Genomic DNA, 22114 nt, shown 5'->3' with positions numbered 1-22114 from the left:
ATACCTACATTCCCTTTCTGTTCTGTAACATTTTCCCTTAGACCTTCCTTTCCATTCCTTTTTTTTTTTTTTTAAATTAACCTTTCCTTTCCTTTTTTATATACTTCCCTATCCTTACAATTCTACATACATTGACTTTCGTTTATACATTGCTTTCCTTTCCATTATATCTACCTTTCCTTTCTTTTCTATTCCCTTCCTTTCCCTTCCTTTATACTTACCTTTGCTTCCTTTCTTTTATACTTTCCCTTCCTTTATACTTTCCATTCCCTTATACTTTCCTTTCCATTCCTATTTTTAAACTTACCCATTCCTTTCATTTATACTTTCTTATCCTTTCCAATATACTTACCTTTGCTTTCCTTTCTTTTATACTTTCCCTTTCCTTTTCTGTATACTTTCTTTTCCTTTACACTTTCATTTCAATTCCTATTTTTAAACTTAGCCTCTCCTTTCATTTATACTTTCCTTTCCTTTCATACTTACCTTTGCTTTCCTTTCTTTTATAAATTCCCTTCTTTTATAATTCCCTTCCCTTTGCATTATACCTACATTCCCTTTCTGTTCTGTAACATTTTCCTTTAGACCTTCCTTTGCATTCCTTTTTTTGTTCCTTAAATTAACCTTTCCTTTCCTTTTTTATATACTTCCCTATCCTTACAATTCTACATACATTGACTTTCCTTTATACTTTGCTTTCCTTTCCATTATATCTACCTTTCCTTTCTTTTCTATTCCCTTCCTTTCCCTTCCTTTATACTTACCTTTGCTTCCTTTCTTTTATACTTTCCCTTCCTTTATACTTTCCATTCCCTTATACTTTCCTTTCCATTCCTATTTTTAAACTTACCCATTCCTTTCATTTATACTTTCTTATCCTTTCCAATATACTTACCTTTGCTTTCCTTTCTTTTATACTTTCCCTTCCTTTATACTTTCCATTCCCTTATACTTTCCTTTCCATTCCTATTTTTAAACTTACCCATTCCTTTCATTTATACTTTCTTATCCTTTCCAATATACTTACCTTTGCTTTCCTTTCTTTTATACTATCCCTTCTTTTATACTTTCCTTTTCTCTATACTTTCATTTCCTTTATACTTTCCTTTTCTGTATACTTTCCTTTCCTTTACACTTTCATTTCAATTCCTATTTTTAAACTTACCCTTTCCCTTCATTTATACTTTCCGTTCATACTTACCTTTGCTTTCCTTTCTTTTATAAATTCCCTTCTTTTATAATTCCCTTCCCTTTGCATTATACCTACATTTTCTTTCTGTTCTGTAACATTTTCCTTTAGACCTTTTTTTCCATTCCTTTTTTTTTTTAAATTAACCTTTCCTTTCCTTTTTTATATACTTCCCTATCCTTACAATTCTACATACATTGACTTTCCTTTATACATTGCTTTCCTTTCCATTATATCTACCTTTCCTTTCTTTTCTATTCCCTTCCTTTCCCTTCCTTTATACTTACCTTTGCTTTCCTTTCTTTTATACTTTCCCTTCCTTTATACTTTCCATTCCCTTATACTTTCCTTTCCATTCCTATTTTTAAACTTACCCATTCCTTTCATTTATACTTTCTTATCCTTTCCAATATACTTACCTTTGCTTTCCTTTCTTTTATACTATCCCTTCCTTTATACTTTCCTTTTCTTTATACTTTCATTTCCTTTATACTTTCCTTTTCTGTATACTTTCCTTTCCTTTATACTTTCCTTTTCTGTGTACTTTCCTTTCCTTTACACTTTCATTTCAATTCCTATTTTTAAACTTACCCTTTCCCTTCATTTATACTTTCCGTTCATACTTACCTTTGCTTTCCTTTCTTTTATAAATTCCCTTCTTTTATAATTCCCTTCCCTTTGCATTATACCTACATTCCCTTTCTGTTCTATAACATTTTCCTTTAGACCTTCCTTTCCATTCCTTTTTTCTTTAAATTAACCTTTCCTTTCCTTTTTTATATACTTCCCTATCCTTACAATTCTACATACATTGACTTTCCTTTATACATTGCTTTCCTTTCCATTATATCTACCTTTCCTTTCTTTTCTATTCCCTTCCTTTCCATTCCCTTATACTTACCTTAGCTTCCTTTCTTTTATACTTTCCCTTCCTTTATACTTTCCATTCCCTTATACTTTCCTTTCCATTCCTATTTTTAAACTTACCCATTCCTTTCATTTATACTTTCTTATCCTTTCCAATATACTTACCTTTGCTTTCCTTTCTTTTATACTTTCCCTTCCTTTATACTTTCCTTTTCTTTATACTTTCCCTTCCTTTATACTTTCCTTTTCTTTATACTTTCCTTTCCTTTATACTTTCCTTTTCTGTATACTTTCCTTTCCTTTACACTTTCATTTCAATTCCTATTTTTAAACGTAGCCTCTCCTTTCATTTATACTTTCCTTTCCTTTCCTTTCCTTTCATATTTACCTTTGCTTTCCTTTCTTTTATAAATTCCCTTCTTTTATAATTCCCTTCCCTTTGCATTATACATACGTTCCCTTTCTGTTCTGTAACATTTTCCTTTAGACCTTCCTTTGCATTCCTTTTTTTTTTTTTAAATTAACCTTTCCTTTCCTTTTTTATATACTTCCCTATCCTTACAATTCTACATACATTGACTTTCCTTTATACATTGCTTTCCTTTCCATTATATCTACCTTTCCTTTCTTTTCTATTCCCTTCCTTTCCCTTCCTTTATACTTACCTTTGCTTCCTTTCTTTTATACTTTCCCTTCCTTTATACTTTCCATTCCCTTATACTTTCCTTTCCATTCCTATTTTTAAACTTACCCATTCCTTTCATTTATACTTTCTTATCCTTTCCAATATACTTACCTTTGCTTTCCTTTCTTTTATACTTTCCCTTCCTTTATACTTTCCTTTTCTTTATACTTTCCTTTTCTTTATACTTGCCTTTTCTGTATACTTTCCTTTCCTTTACACTTTCATTTCAATTCCTATTTTTAAACTTAGCCTCTCCTTTCATTTATACTTTCCTTTCCTTTCCTTTCATACTTACCTTTGCTTTCCTTTCTTTTATAAATTCCCTTCTTTTATAGTTCCCTTCCCTTTGCATTATACCTACATTCCCTTTCTGTTCTGTAACATTTTCCCTTAGACCTTCCTTTCCATTCCTTTTTTTTTTTTAAATTAACCTTTCCTTTCCTTTTTTATATACTTCCCTATCCTTACAATTCTACATACATTGACTTTCCTTTATACATTGCTTTCCTTTCCATTATATGTACCTTTCCTTTCTTTTCTATTCCCTTCCTTTCCCTTCCTTTATACTTACCTTTGCTTCCTTTCTTTTATACTTTCCCTTCCTTTATACTTTCCATTCCCTTATACTTTCCTTTCCATTCCTATTTTTAAACTTACCCATTCCTTTCATTTACACTTTCTTATCCTTTCCAATATACTTACCTCTGCTTTCCTTTCTTTTATACTTTCCCTTCCTTTATACTTTCCTTTTCTTTATACTTTCCTTTCCTTTACGCTTTCATTTCAATTCCTATTTTTAAACTTAGCCTCTCCTTTCATTTATACTTTCCTTTCCTTTCATACTTACATTTGCTTTCCTATCTTTTATAAATTCCCTTCTTTTATAATTCCCTTCCCGTTGCATTATACCTACATTCCCTTTCTGTTCTGTAACATTTTCCTTTAGACCTTCCTTTCCATTCCTTTTTTTTTTTAAATTAACCTTTCCTTTCCTTTTTTATATACTTCCCTATCCTTACAATTATACATACATTGACTTTCCTTTATACATTGCTTTCCTTTCCATTATATCTACCTTTCCTTTCTTTTCTATTCCCTTCCTTTCCCTTCCTTTATACTTACCTATGCTTCCTTTCTTTTATACTTTCCCTTCCTTTATACTTTCCATTCCCTTATACTTTCCTTTCCATTCCTATTTTTAAACTTACCCATTTCTTTCATTTATACTTTCTTATCCTTTCCAATATACTTACCTTTGCTTTCCTTTCTTTTATACTTTCCCTTCCTTTATACTTTCCATTCCCTTATACTTTCCTTTCCATTCCTATTTTTAAACTTACCCATTCCTTTCATTTATACTTTCTTATCCTTTCCAATATACTTACCTTTGCTTTCCTTTCTTTTATACTATCCCTTCCTTTATACTTTCCTTTTCTTTATACTTTCATTTCCTTTATACTTTCCTTTTCTGTATACTTTCCTTTCCTTTATACTTTCCTTTTCTGTGTACTTTCCTTTCCTTTACACTTTCATTTCAATTCCTATTTTTAAACTTACCCTTTCCCTTCATTTATACTTTCCGTTCATACTTACCTTTGCTTTCCTTTCTTTTATAAATTCCCTTCTTTTATAATTCCCTTCCCTTTGCATTATAGCTACATTCCCTTTCTGTTCTGTAACATTTTCCTTTAGACCTATTTTTCCATTCCTTTTTTTTTTTAAATTAACCTTTCCTTTCCTTTTTTATATACTTCCCTATCCTTACAATTCTACATACATTGACTTTCCTTTATACATTGCTTTCCTTTCCATTATATCTACCTTTCCTTTCTTTTCTATTCCCTTCCTTTCCCTTCCTTTATACTTACCTTTGCTTCCTTTCTTTTATACTTTCCCTTCCTTTATACTTTCCATTCCCTTATACTTTCCTTTCCATTCCTATTTTTAAACTTACCCATTCCTTTCATTTACACTTTCTTATCCTTTCCAATATACTTACCTTTGCTTTCCTTTCTTTTATACTTTCCCTTCCTTTATACTTTCCTTTTCTTTATACTTTCCTTTCCTTTATATTTTCCTTTTCTGTATACTTTCCTTTCCTTTACACTTTCATTTCAATTCCTATTTTTAAACTTAGCCTCACCTTTCATTTATACTTTCCTTTCCTTTCCTTTCATACTTACCTTTGCTTTCCTTTCTTTTATAAATTCCCTTCTTTTATAATTCCCTTCCCTTTGCATTATACCTACATTCCCTTTCTGTTCTGTAACATTTTCCTTTAGACCTTCCTTTGCATTCCTTTTTTTTTTTTAAATTAACCTTTCCTTTCCTTTTTTATATACTTCCCTATCCTTACAATTCTACATACATTGACATTCCTTTATACATTGCTTTCCTTTCCATTATATCTACCTTTCCTTTCTTTTCTATTCCCTTCCTTTCCCTTCCTTTATACTTACCTTTGCTTCCTTTCTTTTATACTTTCCCTTCCTTTATACTTTCCATTCCCTTATACTTTCCTTTCCATTCCTATTTTTAAACTTACCCATTCCTTTCATTTATACTTTCTTATCCTTTCCAATATACTTACCTTTGCTTTCCTTTCTTTTATACTTTCCCTACCTTTATACTTTCCTTTTCTTTATACTTTCCTTTCCTTTATACTTTCCTTTTCTGTATACTTTCCTTTCCTTTACACTTTCATTTCAATTCCTATTTTTAAACTTAGCCTCTCCTTTCATTTATAGTTTCCTTTCCTTTCATAGTTACCTGTGCTTTCCTTTCTTTTTTAAATTCCCTTCTTTTATAATTCCCTTCCCTTTGCATTATACCTACATTCCCTTTCTGTTCTGTAACATTTTCCCTTAGACCTTCCTTTCCATTCCTTTTTTTTTTTTAAATTAACCTTTCCTTTCCTTTTTTATATACTTCCCTATCCTTACAATTCTACATACATTGGCTTTCCTTTATACATTGCTTTCCTTTCCATTATATCTACCTTTCCTTTCTTTTCTATTCCCTTCCATTCCCTTCCTTTATACTTACCTTTGCTTCCTTTCTTTTATACTTTCCCTTCCTTTATACTTTCCATTCCCTTATACTTTCCTTTCCATTCCTATTTTTAAACTTACCCATTCCTTTCATTTATAATTTCTTATCCTTTCCAATATTCTTACCTTTGCTTTCCTTTCTTTTATACTTTCCCTTTCCTTTTCTGTATACTTTCTTTTTTCCTTTACACTTTCATTTCAATTCCTATTTTTAAACTTAGACTTTCCTTTCATTTATACTTTCCTTTCATATTTATCTTTGCTTTCCTTTCTTTTATAAATTCCCTTCTTTTATAATTCCCTTCCCTTTGCATTATACCTACATTCCCTTTCTGTTCTGTAACATTTTCCTTTAGACCTTCCTTTCCATTCCTTTTTTTTTTTTTTAAATTAACCTTTCCTTTCCTTTTCTATATACTTCCCTATTCTTACAATTCTACATACATTGACTTTCCTTTATACATTGCTTTCCTTTCCATTATATCTACCTTTCCTTTCTTTTCTATTCCCTTCCTTTCCCTTCCTTTATACTTACCTTTGCTTCCTTTCTTTTATACTTTCCCTTCCTTTATACTTTCCATTCCTTTATACTTTCCTTTCCATTCCTATTTTTAAACTTACCCATTCCTTTCATTTATACTTTCTTATCCTTTCCAATTTACTTATCTTTGCTTTCCTTTCTTTTATACTTTCCCTTCCTTTATACTTTCCTTTTCTTTATACTTTCCTTTCCATTATACTTTCCTTTCTTTTGTACCTTCCTTTCCTTTACACTTTCCTTTCCTTAGCATACCTTTATACTTTCCTTTCGTTTATACTTTGCTTTTCTTTCCTTTCATTTATTTTTTTCTTGCCTATATATTTGATTTTTTTTTCTTATTTTCTTCCTTCCCCCCTCTAACCCCCATTTTTTCTGTTCTTATATATTTTTTATTTCATTTTCTTTTCCTTTTCCTTCCCCCCCCCTTTTTTCTTCTCTTCTCTTTACTTTTTCTTTTTTTTCTACTTATTTTTCTTGCCTTCTTTCCTTATCCTTTGGCTTTTTCTTCCTCTTTTTGTTTTCTTTTTCTTCCCCATTTTCTTTCCCTTCTCCTTTTTCGATTCTTTTTCTTCCCAAATCTTTCTCTATTTTCTTCCCTGTTTTCTTCCCTCGTCTTTCTTCCCCTTTTATCTTTTACTTTCTCCTGTTTTATGTTTTTTTTTCCCTCTGTCTTTTTCTTTACATTTTTCTTCCGCTTTTCTCATTATTTTTTATTTCTTGCTTTTCTTCCCTCTTCCCCCCCCCGACACCCACCCATCCACATTTTGTCTTTTGCTTCCTCCTTTTAAAATCTTGATTGTTTTTTTCTTATTTTCTTCCCTTCCCCCCCTCTTTTTTTGTTCCCATATATTTTTTACTTGTTTATGTTTTCCTCTTCCTTTTCTATCCCCCCCCCCCAACCATTTTTCTTTTGCTTTTGGTTCTTCTTAACCTGTTTTTCTTTTGCTTCCCTCTTTTTGTTCTCCTTTCTCTATTTAATTTTCATTTTCTCTTCCCCCTTTCCTTGCCTCTTTTTTCTTGCTCCCTTTTTTCTTCCCCTTTATGTTTCCCTTTCCCTTTCTTTCCCTTTATCTTTTTTTCTCTTTTTTCTTTTATTTTCCTGTCTTTTCTTTCTTTACTTTTTCTTTTTTTCTTCTTCTTTTTCTTCCCTTCTTTTTTTTTGCTTTTGCTTCTTCTTCCCCTTTTTGTTTTATTTTTCTTCCCCATTTTCTTTCCCTTCTCCTTTTTCTATTCTTTTTCTTCCCTATTATCATTCTTCTTCTATTTTCTTCCCTGTTTTCTCCCCTCTTTTTTCTTCCCCTTTTATCTTGACTTTCTCCTGTTTCATGTTTTTTTCCCTATTTCTTTTTTTTAACTTTTTCTTCCCTATCTTTATTTTTCTTCTTTCTTGCTTTTTTCTCTTTTTAATATTCGTTTTCTTTCCATTTTTCTTCCCCTTTTCTCATTCTTTTTTATTTCTTGATTTTCTTCCCTCTTTTCTTTTTACCCTGACCCATTCTTTGTCTTCTTTTTTCTTTTTAAAGTTTGATAATTTTTTTTCTTCTTCTCTTCCCTTCCCCCTTTTTTTTTATAGCCCATATATTTACTTCTTTTTTTTTTCCTTTTCCAATCATTCCCCCACCCCCCAACCCCTATTTTCTTTAGCTTTTGTTTCTTTTTACCCTGTTTTACTTTCGCTTCCTCCTTTTCTGTTCTCTTTTCTCTTTTTCTTCCCTATTTAATTTTCTTTTTTGCTTCCCCATTTCCTTCCCTCTTTTTTCTTGCTTTTTTTTCTTTCTTTTTATGTTTTTCCTCTTCTCTATTCTTTACCTTTTTCTTTTTCTTTTTTTTTCTTTTCTTTTTCCTTTTTTTTCTTTTTTCTTTTTTCTTTTTTCCTTTGTTTTCCTTTTTTTTTCTTTTCCTTTCTTTTTTTATTCTTTTCTTCTTCTTTTCTTTTTCTTCCCTTCTTTCCTTTCGCTTTTACTTTCTCTTCCCCTTTTTGTTTTTTCTTCCCCATTTTTTCCCTTCTCCTTTTCCTATTCTTTTTCTTCCCTATTATCATTCTTCTTCTATTTCCTTCCCTGTATTCTTCCCTCTTTTTTCTTCCCTCTTTTTTCTTCCTTTTATCTTTACTTTCCCCCTTCTGTTTCCTGTTTTTTATTTCTCCTATTTCTTTTCCATTACTTTTTCCCTATCTTCCCCCTTTTCTATTCCCTTTTCTCTTTTTCTTCACTGTTTAATTTTCATTTCCTCTTTCTTCCCCCTTTCCTTCCCTGTTTTTTCTTGCTCTTTTTTTTTTCCTTCCCCTTTATGTTTCCTTATCGCTTTCTTTCTCTTTCCCTCTCTCTTTCGTATTCCCTTTCTTCTTCACTTCCCTCTTTTCTTTACTCTTCATTCCTTTCTTTTTCTTCTTCTTCTTTTTCTTCCTTTTCTTTGCCTTCTTTTTCTTCACTTCTTTCATTTTCCTTTTGTTCATTTCTCCTGTTTTTGTTTTTCTTTTCTTCCCCATTTTCTTTTCCTTCTATTTTTTATATTCTTTTTCTTCCCTATTATCATTTTTCTTTTTTTTTCCCCGTTTTCTTACCTTTACCCCCCCCAATTTTATTTTTGTCTTCCCACTTCTATTTCCTTTTATCTTTCTCCTATTACTTTTTTTCTCTTCTTCTTTCCTTTCCTTATATTCTCTTCTTTTCTTCCTTCTTTTCTTTTTTCCTTTCTTTTTTCTATCCTCTTTCCATTTTCTCCCCTCCCCTCTCCTCATTTCTTTTTTTTTTCCCTCTCTTCCCCTTTCTTTCCCTTTTCCTTTCTATTTCCCTTCCCCTTTATTTCCCTTTCCCTTCCCTTTCTCTTTTCTTCTTTTCATTTCTTCTTTTAATTTTTTTTTTCTTCTTCGACTTCCCTTCTTTCCTTTTGCTTTTGTTTTTTCTTCCCCTATTTTTTTCTTCCTCATTTTCTTTCCCTTCTCCTCTCACTATTCTTTTTCTTCCCAACTATCATTCTTCTTCTATTTTCCTCCCTCTTTTCTTCCCCCTTTATTCTTCCCCTTTTATCTTTGCTTTCCCACTTCTCTTTCCCTTCCCTCCCCTTTCTTTCCCTTTACCCCCTTCTATCCCTTTCCCTTTCTTTTTTCTTATTTTCTTTTCTTTTTTTTTATTCTTTTCTTTTGCTACCCTATTTTTCTTCTCTATTTTTTCTTCTTTTTTCTTTTTCTTTTTCTCTTCTTTTTTCTTTTTCTATTTTCTTTTGGCTTTGCTATTACCTTATCCTTTTTGTTTTTCTATATCTTCATTTTTTCCCTTTATTCTATTCTTCTTTCTCTTTTCTATCCCTATTATTTTTTTCCTTTTTCATTAACTTTTTTCTTTTTCTTTATCCTTTTTTCTTTTTTTTTCTTTCTTTTCTGTTGCTCTTTCTTCTTGTTTCTTTTTCTTTTATTTTTTTCTGCTGCTTTTTCTTCTTGTTTCATTGTTTTTCCTTTTCTTTTGCTTTTTAAATCTCTCTATTTTTCCTTTCCTTTTTTTCTTTCTCTTTTTCTTCCCTCGTTTCTTTTTTATCCCAATTTTCTTCACCTTTTTCTTTCATCTTCTTCCCCTTCTTCATTTCCTTTACTTCCCTTTTTTTTTTACTTTTAAAGCACAATTACTTCATGAAATGATACTTCTCGATGTACAAACATATAAAAATATCATCTGATACCTCTTTGCGCTGTTCTCACAATCATAGAGTAGCCATCAGTAGCTTTGGTTTTGGTAAAAAAAAAAAAAAAGAAAAAAAAAATCTGCAGGACTGTCGTACAAATACTAGTGATGGGGGATGGAGGGGAGATATTCTGGCCATCAGTGACGTTTCCCTTCCATTTCCCCCCCTTATTTTCTTTTGCTTTTGGTTCTTCTTACCCTATTTGTTTCTCTCTTCCTTCCCCCTTTTCTGTTCTCCTTTCTCTTTTTCTTCCCTATTTTCTCTTCCCCCTTTCCTTCCCCCTTTTTTCTTGCTCTTTTTTTTAACTTCCCCTTTATGTTTCCCTTTCCCTTTCCTTTTATTTCCCTTTCCCTTTATTTCCCTTCCCTTTTTCTTTTCTCTTTTCTATTCTTTTCTTTGGGGAAGCTGTATTTATGTTGTATTTACTTTGGTATTTATCTTACCTTTTTAGAGGAGTTGTGCCTGCTTCTGCTTCTTCAAAAAGGAACAGGGAGCTCTACAGTAGAAGCCTGAAGGTGAGGTGGGCTGGCCTCTCTGCCTGCCTGTGCTCCTTCCTTCCCCCTGGAAAGTTTATCACATGAGATTTTGATAGGCTTCTTCTTACCCTATTTATTTTACTATTCCTCCCCCCTTTTGTGTTCTCCTTTTTCTTTTTCTTCCCTATTTAATTTTCATTTTCTCTTTACTTCCCCCTTTCCTTCCCTCTTTTTTCTTGCTCTTTCTTTTTCTTCCCCTTTATGTTTCCCTTTCTCTTGATTTCTCTTTCTCTTCCTCTTTCCCTTCCCCTTCCCTTTTCTTTTCCCCTTCTGTTTCTTCCCTTACTTCCCTTCTTTTTTGGGAAGCTGTATTTATCTTGTATTTACTTTTGTATTTATCTTACCTTTTTAGAGGTGTTGTGCCTGCTTCTGCTGGCTTCAAAAAGGAACAAGGAGCTCTACAGTAGAAGCCTGAAGGTGAGGTGGGCTGGCCTCTCTGCCTGCCTGTGCTCCTTCCTTCCCCCTGAAAACATCACCACATGAGATTTTGATAGGATTCTTTTTACTCTGTTTTTCTTTTCCTTCCATCTTTTCTGTTCTCCTTTCTCTTTTTCTTCCCTATTTAATTTTCATTTTCTCTTTGCTTCCCCATTTCCTTGCCTCTTTTTTCTTGCTTTTTTTTCCTTCCCTTTTATGTTTCTCTTTCCCTTTATTTCCCTTTCCTTTCCTCTTTCCCTTTCTTCTTCCTTTCCTTTCTGTTTTCTTTTCTTTTGTACTCTTTTCTTCTTCTTCTTTGTCTTCCATTCTTTCCTTTTGCTTTTGCTTTTTCTTCCCCTATTTGTTTTTTTTTCTTCCCCATTTTCTTTCCCTTCTCCTTTTACTATTCTTGTTCTTCCCAATTATCATTCTTCTTCTATTTTCCTCCCTCTTTTCTTCCCCCTTTATTCTTCCCCTTTTATCTTTGCTTTCCCACTTCTCTTTCCCTTCCCCTTTATGTTTCTATTTCCCTTTCCTTTTCCCTTTCCTTTTTTTCTTTTTATTTTTCTTTTTTTTTTTTCTTCCTTATTTTTCTTCTCTATTTTTTCTTCTTTTTCCATTTTCTTATTCTCTTCCTTTTTCTTTTTCTATTTTCTTTTGGTTTTGTTTTTTCCTTATCCTTTTTGTTTTTCTTTATCTTCCTTTTTTTCCCCTTCCCTTTATTTTATTCTTCTTTCTCTTTTTTCCCCTATTCTCATTTTATTTTTTCCCTCTCATTAACCTTTTTTTCTTTTTTCATTTTCTTTTTCTGTTGCTTTTTCTTGTTTCTTTTTTTCTTTTTCTCTTGCATTTTCTTATTCTATTGTTTTTCCTTTCCTCTTGCTTCTTTAAATCTCTCTATTTTTCCTCTCCTTTTTTATTTTTTCTTTCTCTTTTTCTTCCCTTATTTCTTTTTTTACTCTATTTTGTCACCTTTCTCTTTCACCTTCTTCCCCTTTTTCTTTTCCATTTCCCTTTCCTTTTTTTTAAAAAAAGCACAATAAATTCATGAAATGACACTTCTCGACGTACAAACATATAAAAATATCATCTGATACCTCTTTGCGCTGTTCTCACAATCATAGAGTAGCCATCAGTAGCTTTGATTTTGGTAATAAATAAATAAATAAATAAATAAATAAATAAATAAACTGCAGGACTGTCGTACAAATAATAGTGATGAGGGATGGAGGGGAGATATCCTGGCCACCTCTCCCTTCCAATTCCCCAACTTATTTTCTTTTGCTTTTGGTTCTTCTTAACCTATTTGTTTTCCTTTTCCTTCCCCCTTTTCTGTTCTCCTTTCTCTTTTTCTTCCCTATTTAATTTTCATTTTCTCTTTACTTCCCCCTTTCCTTCCCTCTTTTTTCTTGCTCTTTTTTTTTACTTCCAATTTATTTTTCCCTTTCCCTTTATTTCCCTTTCTCTATCCCTTCCCTTTTTCTTTTCTCTTTTCTATTCTTTTCTTTGGGGAAGCTGTATTTATGTTGTATTTACTTTGGTATTTATCTTACCTTTTTAGAGGAGTTGTGCCTGCTTCTGCTTCTTCAAAAAGGAACAGGGAGCTCTACAGTAGAAGCCTGAAGGTGAGGTGGGCTGACCTCTCTGCCTGCCTGTGCTCCTTCCTTCCCCCTGGAAAGTTCACCACATGAGACTTTGATAGGCTTCTTCTTACCCTATTTGTTTTACTTTTCCTCCCCCCTTTCGTGTTCTCCTTTCTCTTTTTCTTCCCTATTTAATTTTCATTTTCTGTTTACTTCCCCCTTTTCTTCCCTCTTTCTTCTTGCTCTTTCTTTTTCATCCCCTTTATGTTTCCGTTTCCCTTCCTCTTTCCCTTTCCCTTCCACTTCCCCTTTCTCTTTCCCTTTCCCTTCCCCTTTCCCTTTTCCTTCCCTTTTCTCTTTCCTTTCCCTTTTTGTTTCCCCTTCCCTTCCCTTCTTTTCCTTCCAAGAAGCTGTATTTATCTTGTATTTACTTATGTATTTATCTTACCTTTTTAGAGATGTTGTGCCTGCTTCTGCTGGCTTCAAAAAGGAACAGGGAGCTCTACAGTAGAAGCCTGAAGTTGAGGTGTGGTGGGCTGTCTGCCTGTACTCCTTCCTTCCTCCTGGAAAGTTCACCACATGAGGTTTTGATAGGCTTCCATAATGTATGGGTATGGAAAGCTGCAACTAACTCTGCAGATGACTGGTATATACTTAACATTTGAAATCTCAATAAAATTTTCTGCTTGTTGAGTTATTGTCTGGCATTCACTTATTTCCTGATTTGGCCATCATTTCTGGCTGCTCTTTTGACAGATTTTCACTATTTCTGCAGTCACATTGGTCTGGCAACAGGGGAATCAGCTGTGGCTGTGGGTGTGGTGAGAGCAGCACAACCACCCCATCCTTCTCTGAGTCCTCACTTCCTCTGCAGCATTGCTTCACAGACCCTTGCACACCCTAAAAGCAGCGGCCAGCAACCAGCCACAGTGACCTGGGTTTAATTTGTCTGCAGTTGAATACAATCAGTCCCCAGACATACTTGGGTCGCCTTTTTGTTTCACCAAAAAAATCACTGATGCTGAAGATCTGGCATATGCTCCAGCCTTACAGCTCAAGTCCTGTCACCCGCCCCGCCCTCCCCCATCTCCCCCCCCCCCGTCCCGTCCCGTCCCGTCCCGTCCCGTCCCATCTAACCCCCCCCCCCCCGGCCGGCAATGTGTGAGTTCAGCTGAAAGTGAACTGTATATACAAGACATTTGAGAGCTCCTTGTGAAATGGGCTTGTATTTTAAACTTCCAAGCATCTGGAACCTCAACTGGCTTTGAATGCATCCCTGAGCCGAGCCCAATCTGGACACATACCTGAGGGTGGAGAGCAGAGACGATCCGCTTTTGGGAGCCGGGCTGAAAACGGCTGCGCCATAACCCGCATAGTACATCAGGATCACTCCGTCGGGCAAGCGGCTCCATCTAGCGGCCGTGCCCCGTTTCATGCCGGACGCTCGTTGATGTCACCAACGAATGAGCTGACGTTACAGAACGGGGCGACCCTTCCCCGATCCCGGGCAGCCCCAGGATCTTTCTGGGAGCGATATGAGCAGAGCAGGGGTGGGGTGCATTGTAACTCCTCAGCGTCACCCGCAGGTTCACCAGCAACTCACTGCAGCGCTCCCTGAGAACCACGGAAAGGGCTTGGTGCTGTGAGCACCTGGAGGAGCTCTTTGTGATAGGGAGTGGCCGAATGTTGCTTCCGGCTTTGCTGCTGGCTAGATTTGCTGGGTGGACTGATATCAAATGCATTACAGTAGTTTGAGGCACCGGGAGATGACTGCCAGGCCCTCTGTCAAAGGAAAAACAAGTCTTTTGGCAGTGTGAAAAATAAACTGGGCTGTTCTCCAGTAGCAACCCAGAAAGATTATTGGATTTTGCACTTTGTTAGTAATTTGTAAGCAAATACTCAAACTATCAAAGTAGAAAATAATATTTCCTTATTTTATTTTATTTTATCTTATTTTATTTTATTTTATTTTAGAATGTGAGCTGAATAACATCTTCATCCTCACCTCCAGATTGCAGTATGGGAGCCAGTTGAGATGTCTCCTTCATGCTTTTGGTCTGGCAATCAGCTACTTTGCTGGATCAAACAGCCTGGAGACCCAATAGTGGCTGTCATCAGATGGTGAAGACATCACAGGCCATTTCCTGTTCCTGCTCCCACTCAGCCCCATCTGCACATTGGTCAGATGCACAGCTTCTGAATGTGCAGCTGCTCAAGGGATATTCTCTCCTTCCCACAGCCACACACACCAGAGATAACTCACATCAAGGACTGGATGTGAGCCCTTGGCAGGGCCCTCCATGACAGGAATCCAAACTGTTTTGAGATCTTTCAACACATTAACCACTTCACAGCCATCTTTTCTGTGGATGTTATCATAAAACCTGAGGAGATCTTATCTTTCACTGTTAAGTGCTGGCTCATGAGCAAGGGCTGCTCTGATGTCTCCTCATGCTTAACAACATAATGGTATATTTGAATGAACACATCTTCACTAGCAGACAAGGGTGTGGGTCTAGAGCATAAGCAGAGGATAAATTTTCCCCACCATTTTGCTGGGAGTGAATTATCCTGTAACATTTCAGGGAACAGGAAGAAGGAGGAAACTGTAACGAGGCAGTGCCACTTCCATGCTCAGAAGAGGATATGTGAGCATCTTCCTGCACTCAGCTTGAAGTTCCCACACACAAAAGGACCTAGACCCTTGTTTTTCAGTCTTCTGCTGACATATATCATGTAGCACTTCATATGCCTTTATTTTTACTTAGCCTTACTGACATGCCTATATAAACCAGAGTAACCTGTAAGACTGGCATTGTCAAAGTGATTGTTCAGGAAGCTATTTTCACAGTTGAAGGCCAAGAAGATGCTACCCCTTTTCAAGTGCTACATGGAATTTGTTGCTTGTAAAGGTCAGCTTTCATGGTTCATGCTGTAACACTACCCTAATCCTCATCAGGATCAACAACATGGATGATGACAATGATCCTTTTTCTCCACCAGAGTCCTCTGTTTCACTGGCAAAAATACTGGAGGCAGGAAGAAGGCTGTGGGTTGGATCCTTGGGTACTTTTTCCACTGATGAAATGAAGGCAAGCAAATGACAGATCCAACTGTGCAGCCTTGGGTGTATGAATCAGTATTATCTGCTGGCTGGAGCTCCTGGTAGGTTTTGCACTAAGAAATGGTTTTGGTGTCACATTTGACATGAGACTCAGACTATCATGGGGTGTTTTGGGCTCATCTTATACACTATCTCAAGCTCTTTGGGAACAAGCAGCCTATTTTTCATTATGCAATATCGTCTTTATTCATCTACATGTTAATTGCTGGTTTCTAGCCTTTCTAGAACTGTGACCTAAGAATCACAAATCACGACAGGGGCAGAGGCAATTAGTTGTCCTCGGGCTGCTCTCTAAGACTCAAGTGTGTAAATTGCTCTTTCATTCGCATGTGAATTATTCTTAATATCCCTTCTCTGGTAATAAATACGTGGCTGTGAAGGCATGAAGATGTGTGTGTGTGTGTGAGAGGGGGGGGGTGGTGGTGGGGGGGGATTAAGAGGGAAAGGTAGCATGACCCTCCCGTTCTCTTTTCTTTTTCAAGTAAAAGCTACCCCTAGGTCTTAACATTCTCTCAAAAAGATAATGCTACCGGTTTGTTTGCTTTCTGCATTCCCCTTGGATGCTAAGGCAAGACTAACACCGAGAGCATAAAGAAGTTCATATGCACGTTGCCTCATATTGTATATGTGCTTCTCTATTAGCTCTGGACAGAGAGCATAACCAGATGAAAAACGGGTAAGCAGCACAGGTCAGGCAATTCAAAGAGAAAGATGGGGTCTTCAGAAGGGCACCTCAGCTTTATTCCCACTCTCATCTTCTGCAACCTGACCCAGCAACACCCGCGGCTCCACAGGACGGCCATCGCTCCTGCCTCGGGCAGAGAACAGCCCTTTGCCATGCTGACTGTCTGCTCTGCTCTGCCAGGAGCTGATGGTTTACTTACAGCAGAGGAATGTATCTCCCGTTCTGGACAGCATGGTGACCTCCTGCTCAGCTTACTCAGACTCCTTTCTCAGAGTGACAAAGTGGGTAAATTGCACCAGAAATGCCCTGTCCATTCCCAGGGTGAGAGAGTGAGGCAGACCTGTAGGAGGCCAGTGGCCAGGATTTTCCATTTACATGCCCTTAGTTCCCTCTCAGTCTGGTAGGGGTGACTGTGAGCACAATTTGGAAGCCTTTGCTTGCTTCACGCCATATCTACTTGGGCTCATCACTGTGGGCTTGGGAAACCAGACAAGTACTTCCATTGGTTTCTGCAGACCATCTTTCACATTTGTGCATTCAGAAGCTCTGCTGTGTGAACACAGCCTCTGTCTGCATCAGCTTGCAGTGTCCCCTTCCCCAGCTGCTGATGTTTGTCAGGTCAGCACTGCACTTGCATGAGGGAGGTCAGCAGAACAACATCCTTAGATAAATGACTGCAAAGGATTTCAAGCAAATACATTGCCCCCTTTTGTGATTGGAGCCCTGGGGTATCTCCCTTTTTGTGTGTACCTCTGGTAAAAACGTGGTCCGTGGGCTTTTGCTCTGCCCTTCTTAGCTTCACACACGACAGGCAAGGTACCTGAAACAAGTGCTGAGGGAGGTTGCTAAGCATCCAGCCTTAGAAATATTTAAAGCTCAGCTGAGCAGGGACTAAAACAAATTGCTCTAGATTTTAGGCTAGTTCTGCTTTGAGCAGGAGGTTGAACCAGATGCCTTCAAGGGGTCCTTTCCAAAAAAAGATTATTTTTTTTCTAAATGTTGTGTTCTAATCAATGAAGACATCAGGTTTGGAAGAGAAACCTGTTTTTCTTGCTGGGGAATGAACTGGTTTCTGCAGAACAAGAACTAGGATATATTGATTTATATGAACAGCTCTGAGCCAGCAGATGTGGTGCAGTGGTTCTACCAGTGCTGCTGCACTTACAGAGGAAATGTTGGTCTTCCAGGGTATTCTCTCTGAATATTTACATCTTACAACCAGTGCAATAGGAATCCCAGAGTGAAAATGCTCAAGTTCCTCTGAGAGAACTTGCACACTGGGTTGGCTCATTGCTGTCTTGTAACTAGTGAAGAAGGATGGAAGGATTAGTATAGCACATCTGATGCAGGAGAAAAAATGATGCTTTTCTTATATGTGGAAGAATGAGACAGATGACTGAAAAGAAGCACAAAATGCCTAGGTCATGTCTCATGACTCTTGCAGTTTTGTTCTCACGTGACATTGTAAAGAGAATTTAATTTTATCAGAAAAATGCTTTTTTTTTCTTTTTTCTTTCTTTCCTTCCCTAGGAGCCTGCTCTGTTCCCTATAGGAGAGTCTGTCCTCTGGTGTCCATAGAGGCATTTGGACTCAGCATTTGTTGACTTCTCTGCCTTCCTTTGCAGACATCAGTGAGGAGAGGCTGGGTGATGCCAGCGGAACAGACAATGCTGAGACCTACAGTGACGAAGACACAGACCAAAGGAATTCCCCAGACATGGCTAAAGCCAGAACCTGCTTCACCCCTGAAAGCCCAGAAATTGTATAAGTGGATGAGGTATGTTATGCAGTTCAGAAAAATGGTGGGAGCACAGAGAGCCGTCCAGAGAGCCCCAAGTACCATGCAGAGCAGAATCACCTACTGATAGAAGGTCCTTCTGGGACAGTTTCTTTACCTTTCAGCTTGAAAGCCAACAGACCTCCACTGGAAGTGCTGAAAAAGATTTTCCCTAAGCAGAAGCCGACGGTGCTGGAGTTGATCCTGAAAGGATGTGGTGGTGACCTGGTGAGCGCTGTTGAGGTTCTCTTGTTGTCTCGCTCCAATTTGTAGGAGGGAGGCAAGGTTCTTTGATATGTGTATACCCGGCATGAGATTAAGAAGCAACAGTTCAAATGTTGGTCCAACCAGTTTATTAAAGTCCTAGCCGTTTTTAGGGAGATGGGGAAGGGAAGGTAGGCGATAGAAAAAGTAGGAAATATAAGCAAGGAGTCTCTGCAGAGAGCAAAAGAGATAGTCACCACCGTGGGTCCAGCGAGGTACACAATAGGTCCGATGATCTCAGGAACTTGTCTGATCACCACAGGGGATGGGGGACAGCCAGGGAGCTCTGGAGCAAGCTGGTCCCGGGGGTTCTTCCGACGAGGTTTTCCCCTCAGGGAATTCTCCATCAAAGGTGTCTTTGGGAGTTTGTCTCCCAAGTCCCCAGTTTAGCGAGGGTCTTTTATCCCCCATTTCGGTGGGGGTTTTTCTTCTTCTTTGAAGTTTGATTCAGCATTTTTGGGAATGTATCTCGAGCAAACATTGAACTTCCAAACAAGCAGGTAAATACACTTTGTAATAGGGTTTAAAACCAGCTTTTGTGACATTCCTGGCCCACAGATAAGCCAGCAAGGAGGGGCGGGGCGGGGGGGCTCTGTTGCCAGACACAAGCATTATCGCCTTCTGCAGTGGTCAGCTCCTTCGAGCAGCACCCCTGAAGAAGACTGCAAATCCTGCATCTGCTTATCTTTGCAATCATAAGCAGAGGTACTGTGGCACAACAACACCCACCATTCACCCTCCTAGATAGTTAGCAGTCGCCAGTCAGAGTCTTATCATCAGTAAGGCCTCACGAAGCAAGCTTTGAGACAATAAAAGAAAAACAGTTCAGTCCTTCACACCACCCCGTGGCTCAAAGGTTGCTTGAAATTGATGCACAAATGACCATTCACGGTGGTGAGGAAAGGAAAAAAAAAAACAGTAAGCATAAAGGAAAGAGGGATGGGTGATATGGGGGAATTAAATGTTAAACATTTAACAATCACAAAGACAGTGACAGTTTCTTTTTCTTTCTTTTGTTTCCCAGCAGAGGGTGAATAACCTCCAGCAGGAAGACCAAACAGTGGCAACCGACAGCTCATAGTGATCTTATGCACTGTGGTCTGTGGGTTTTCAGTGAGCAGAACCTTGACATCTTGGAAGTGGAACATATCTTTCAGAGAAAGATGACCTTTGGCCAAGCTGGGGCAAACTGTTCATACTACAAACATGATGGGTGAAAAAATGCAGGGTCAGCAATGCAATTATCAGCAATTATTAAATCCTATCTCTTTTGATAAACTGTTGTGGGGTTTTTTGTTTGTTTGTTTGTTTGTTTTTTCTTCCTTTGTGAAAGCACTGAAGTTAAAATAGTCATTCTTTCAGGAATCATAGAATATCTTTTGACTAAATTCACAATTATTATTATTATTATTTTTAAATAAAGTAAACATAAACATGTTAAAAACAAAAACCAAACACATTTTGTTTGTCTGCAGACAACTTCTGCAGTATTTTGGCTATTTACAAGTTCCATTAAAGCAAACAAACCAACAGGAAAATAAACTAACCAACCAACCAAACTGACCCAAACAAACCAATTGGACTGACCAGCAGTTATATGTCTAGGAAAGGATACTGTTCATACAGCTGTGTTTCCAGGCTGCCACTAAATGTGGATGTCATTTCTAGACTTCACTCAACATGCAGCAAGGATCTGGGGCCCTTGGCATATTGGCAGGGCCCCATGGTGCTGGAGTCTGCTCCTTATGTCTTTACCTGTGGGTAATCCTAACTCCATCCTGCCTTTACAGTGTGGGCAAATAGGAGATGAGAGAACCTCTGCTTCCCTATGCACCATAATGTACTATTGCATCCCATCCCATCCCATTCCATCTCATCCCACTCCTGGCACCTGGCCCACACGCACTACCCAATTGCACCTTTTCCTTTGCATCAGCAGACGTTCTTGAGAACACCTGTTTTGTCTCAGGCCATGCACTTCCCAGCCCTGGTTCCTGCAGGTACCAGGTCCCAGCCCTCTGTTTTCTGGCTCCGTCTCGTGGTAAAATAAGGGAGAAGACGCGTGGGTGAAGAGGAAGGAGTGAAACTGGCTGCGTGTCTGGAAACCATAAAGAACGAGCTTAAGCATCAAGAAGATCAGCGAAGCCTTTGTTGTAGTCCTGCAATTAAGTGGTCCTATTTCATTTTTATTTGTTATTTTTTTAGGGGGCGATACCGCAGCCACGAGTCACTTGGAGCAAGAGGACTTCCCCTCATTTCACGGCGCAGTTCTCGCTCTGGGTGCGCGGAGCGGCTGAGCCCAGGTGCATTTTCTGTGGTGCTCCTCCTGTCAGGACGGTGATTTCACGGCTCACCACCCGCCTGTGCGCACAACACAGACGGTAACTCCGCAGGAAGCCCTTCTTCCGGCTGCTCCGCACTCAGCCGCTCCGCGGGGCGGCTGCGATCAGAACACAGCGCTGTGCTGCGCTGCCCCACGTCCCTCCCCGCGGCTCCGCAGTTGGCTGCGTGCTCCCCGCGGCCCCGACGTGCCCTCCTTGCGGCCCCAGGGCCACTCTGCGAACGCTGGCTGAACAGGCTGGCCTCGCGTTCGTGCTGACACGTTTGAAGAACGATTTGGATTCTCCCAGTATACTGTTTCAGTCATTCACTCCTTATGTGGACGTGAGTGGGCGAGTAGGATTGAGGCTAGATTTATATGTTAATTTTAATACTGAAGCCATCCTGTATTTGAAGAAGAAGATTAATTCTTCAATTTCATTTCTTACTTGATATTGCATATTGCCATTACTGGGAAATAAAATGATTTGTGAATGCGCACTTTCCAAACTTCAATTCTAGTGGGCATATAACCCTCAAGCATCATTCTTCTCCCTTCCCTATAACCAACTAACTTAATGCAGAATCTTAATGTTCCTGCACTCGTCTGGAACACACACTGGCAGATAACAAGCCTTCTTCCCCAAGCACATTTTGATAATGCAGTGTCTCAGCAGCTTTCTGCATGACTCAGCAGCTCCTGGTAGGATGCTGTGTGTACACTGGAAATCTCAGCTGAGATTTCCCTTAGAGAGACTAATTACATTGATCTCCACAGTAACACAGTACCAGAGGGCCGTAACCACAGCTGTGTGACAAACACATGGACACACAGTGTGAGTCCTGACATCACGTGGAAGGTCAAACTTTTGCTGCAGGTACTGGGCAGTAGACCTTGTAGATGGTAAGTTTAGAGCATCGTATGTGTTGAAAGATTGGGAATGCAGAGGGAGACATACTTCTAGGAGAACTGCCGTTGGAGACCAGGCTTCGTTAGAGTCTCAGCAGAACAGAAACATGTACAGAACCTTTGGGAATGCGGCTTGTTATTTCTGTATTCACTCTATGGAAAATGAAGATGAGACACGGGCAACTCTCACAAGGGTACATCCCTGCTCTGCCCACTGATCTGAGGGAGATCTCGTAGCTCAGTTTGAGCGTCAGATGTCTCTTTCTCCATCTCCATGAGGTAAAAAAAGCTGCTACAAGGAGTACATGGCTATTACCTGTAAATTCTCCAGTGCTCTGTAAGAACTGGACACCAATGCTGGGGCTGATTACCTTTAATATGTTCATTAATGATACTGACAGTGGGGTTGAGTGCACCCTTAGCAAGCTTGTGGATGGCACCAAGCTGTGGGGTGCAGTTGACACTCCAGAGGGACAGGATGCCATCCTG

General features: G+C 38.1%; 1 protein-coding gene and 3 long non-coding RNA genes across 6 annotated transcripts in view; 3 read left to right on the top strand and 1 right to left on the bottom strand.

The window, feature by feature from the left end:
* The window catches only part of LOC146754054 (putative COBW domain-containing protein 7), a 34743-nt gene extending 23666 nt beyond the window's left edge, over nt 1-11077 (top strand). The window contains exons 5-6 of one of the 3 annotated variants that reach the window (XM_085529552.1): nt 10462-10525; nt 10899-11075. The gene's annotated coding sequence lies outside the window, so the exon portion shown is untranslated. Of the gene's footprint in view, nt 1-10461; nt 10526-10898 lie in introns of all 3 variants that reach the window. The other 2 variants (XM_085529548.1, XM_085529549.1) reach the window with 2 other exon arrangements.
* Nucleotides 11078-12498: 1421 nt separating this feature from the next.
* Nucleotides 12499-13239, top strand: LOC146754053 (uncharacterized). Its single transcript, XR_014939610.1, has 2 exons — nt 12499-12588; nt 13003-13239. It is a non-coding gene; the product is annotated as an uncharacterized LOC146754053 (long non-coding RNA).
* Nucleotides 12582-14237, bottom strand: LOC146754052 (uncharacterized). The gene is made up of 3 exons (XR_014939622.1): nt 13851-14237; nt 12995-13109; nt 12582-12634 (listed from the first exon to the last, which is right to left on the bottom strand). It is a non-coding gene; the product is annotated as an uncharacterized LOC146754052 (long non-coding RNA).
* An 896-nt stretch (nt 14238-15133) lies between these two features.
* On the top strand, nt 15134-18401 carry LOC146754051 (uncharacterized). The gene is made up of 3 exons (XR_014939628.1): nt 15134-15711; nt 17981-18132; nt 18242-18401. It is a non-coding gene; the product is annotated as an uncharacterized LOC146754051 (long non-coding RNA).
* The last annotated feature ends 3713 nt before the right edge of the window (nt 18402-22114 follow it).

The sequence above is a fragment of the Coturnix japonica genome, chromosome Z, assembly GCF_054131305.1.
Source record: "Coturnix japonica strain WE chromosome Z, WE-NBRP24, whole genome shotgun sequence".
Lineage (NCBI taxonomy): Eukaryota > Metazoa > Chordata > Aves > Galliformes > Phasianidae > Coturnix > Coturnix japonica.
The sequence above is the reverse complement of the archived record's forward strand: the minus strand, read 5'-3'. Positions and strand labels throughout refer to the sequence as shown.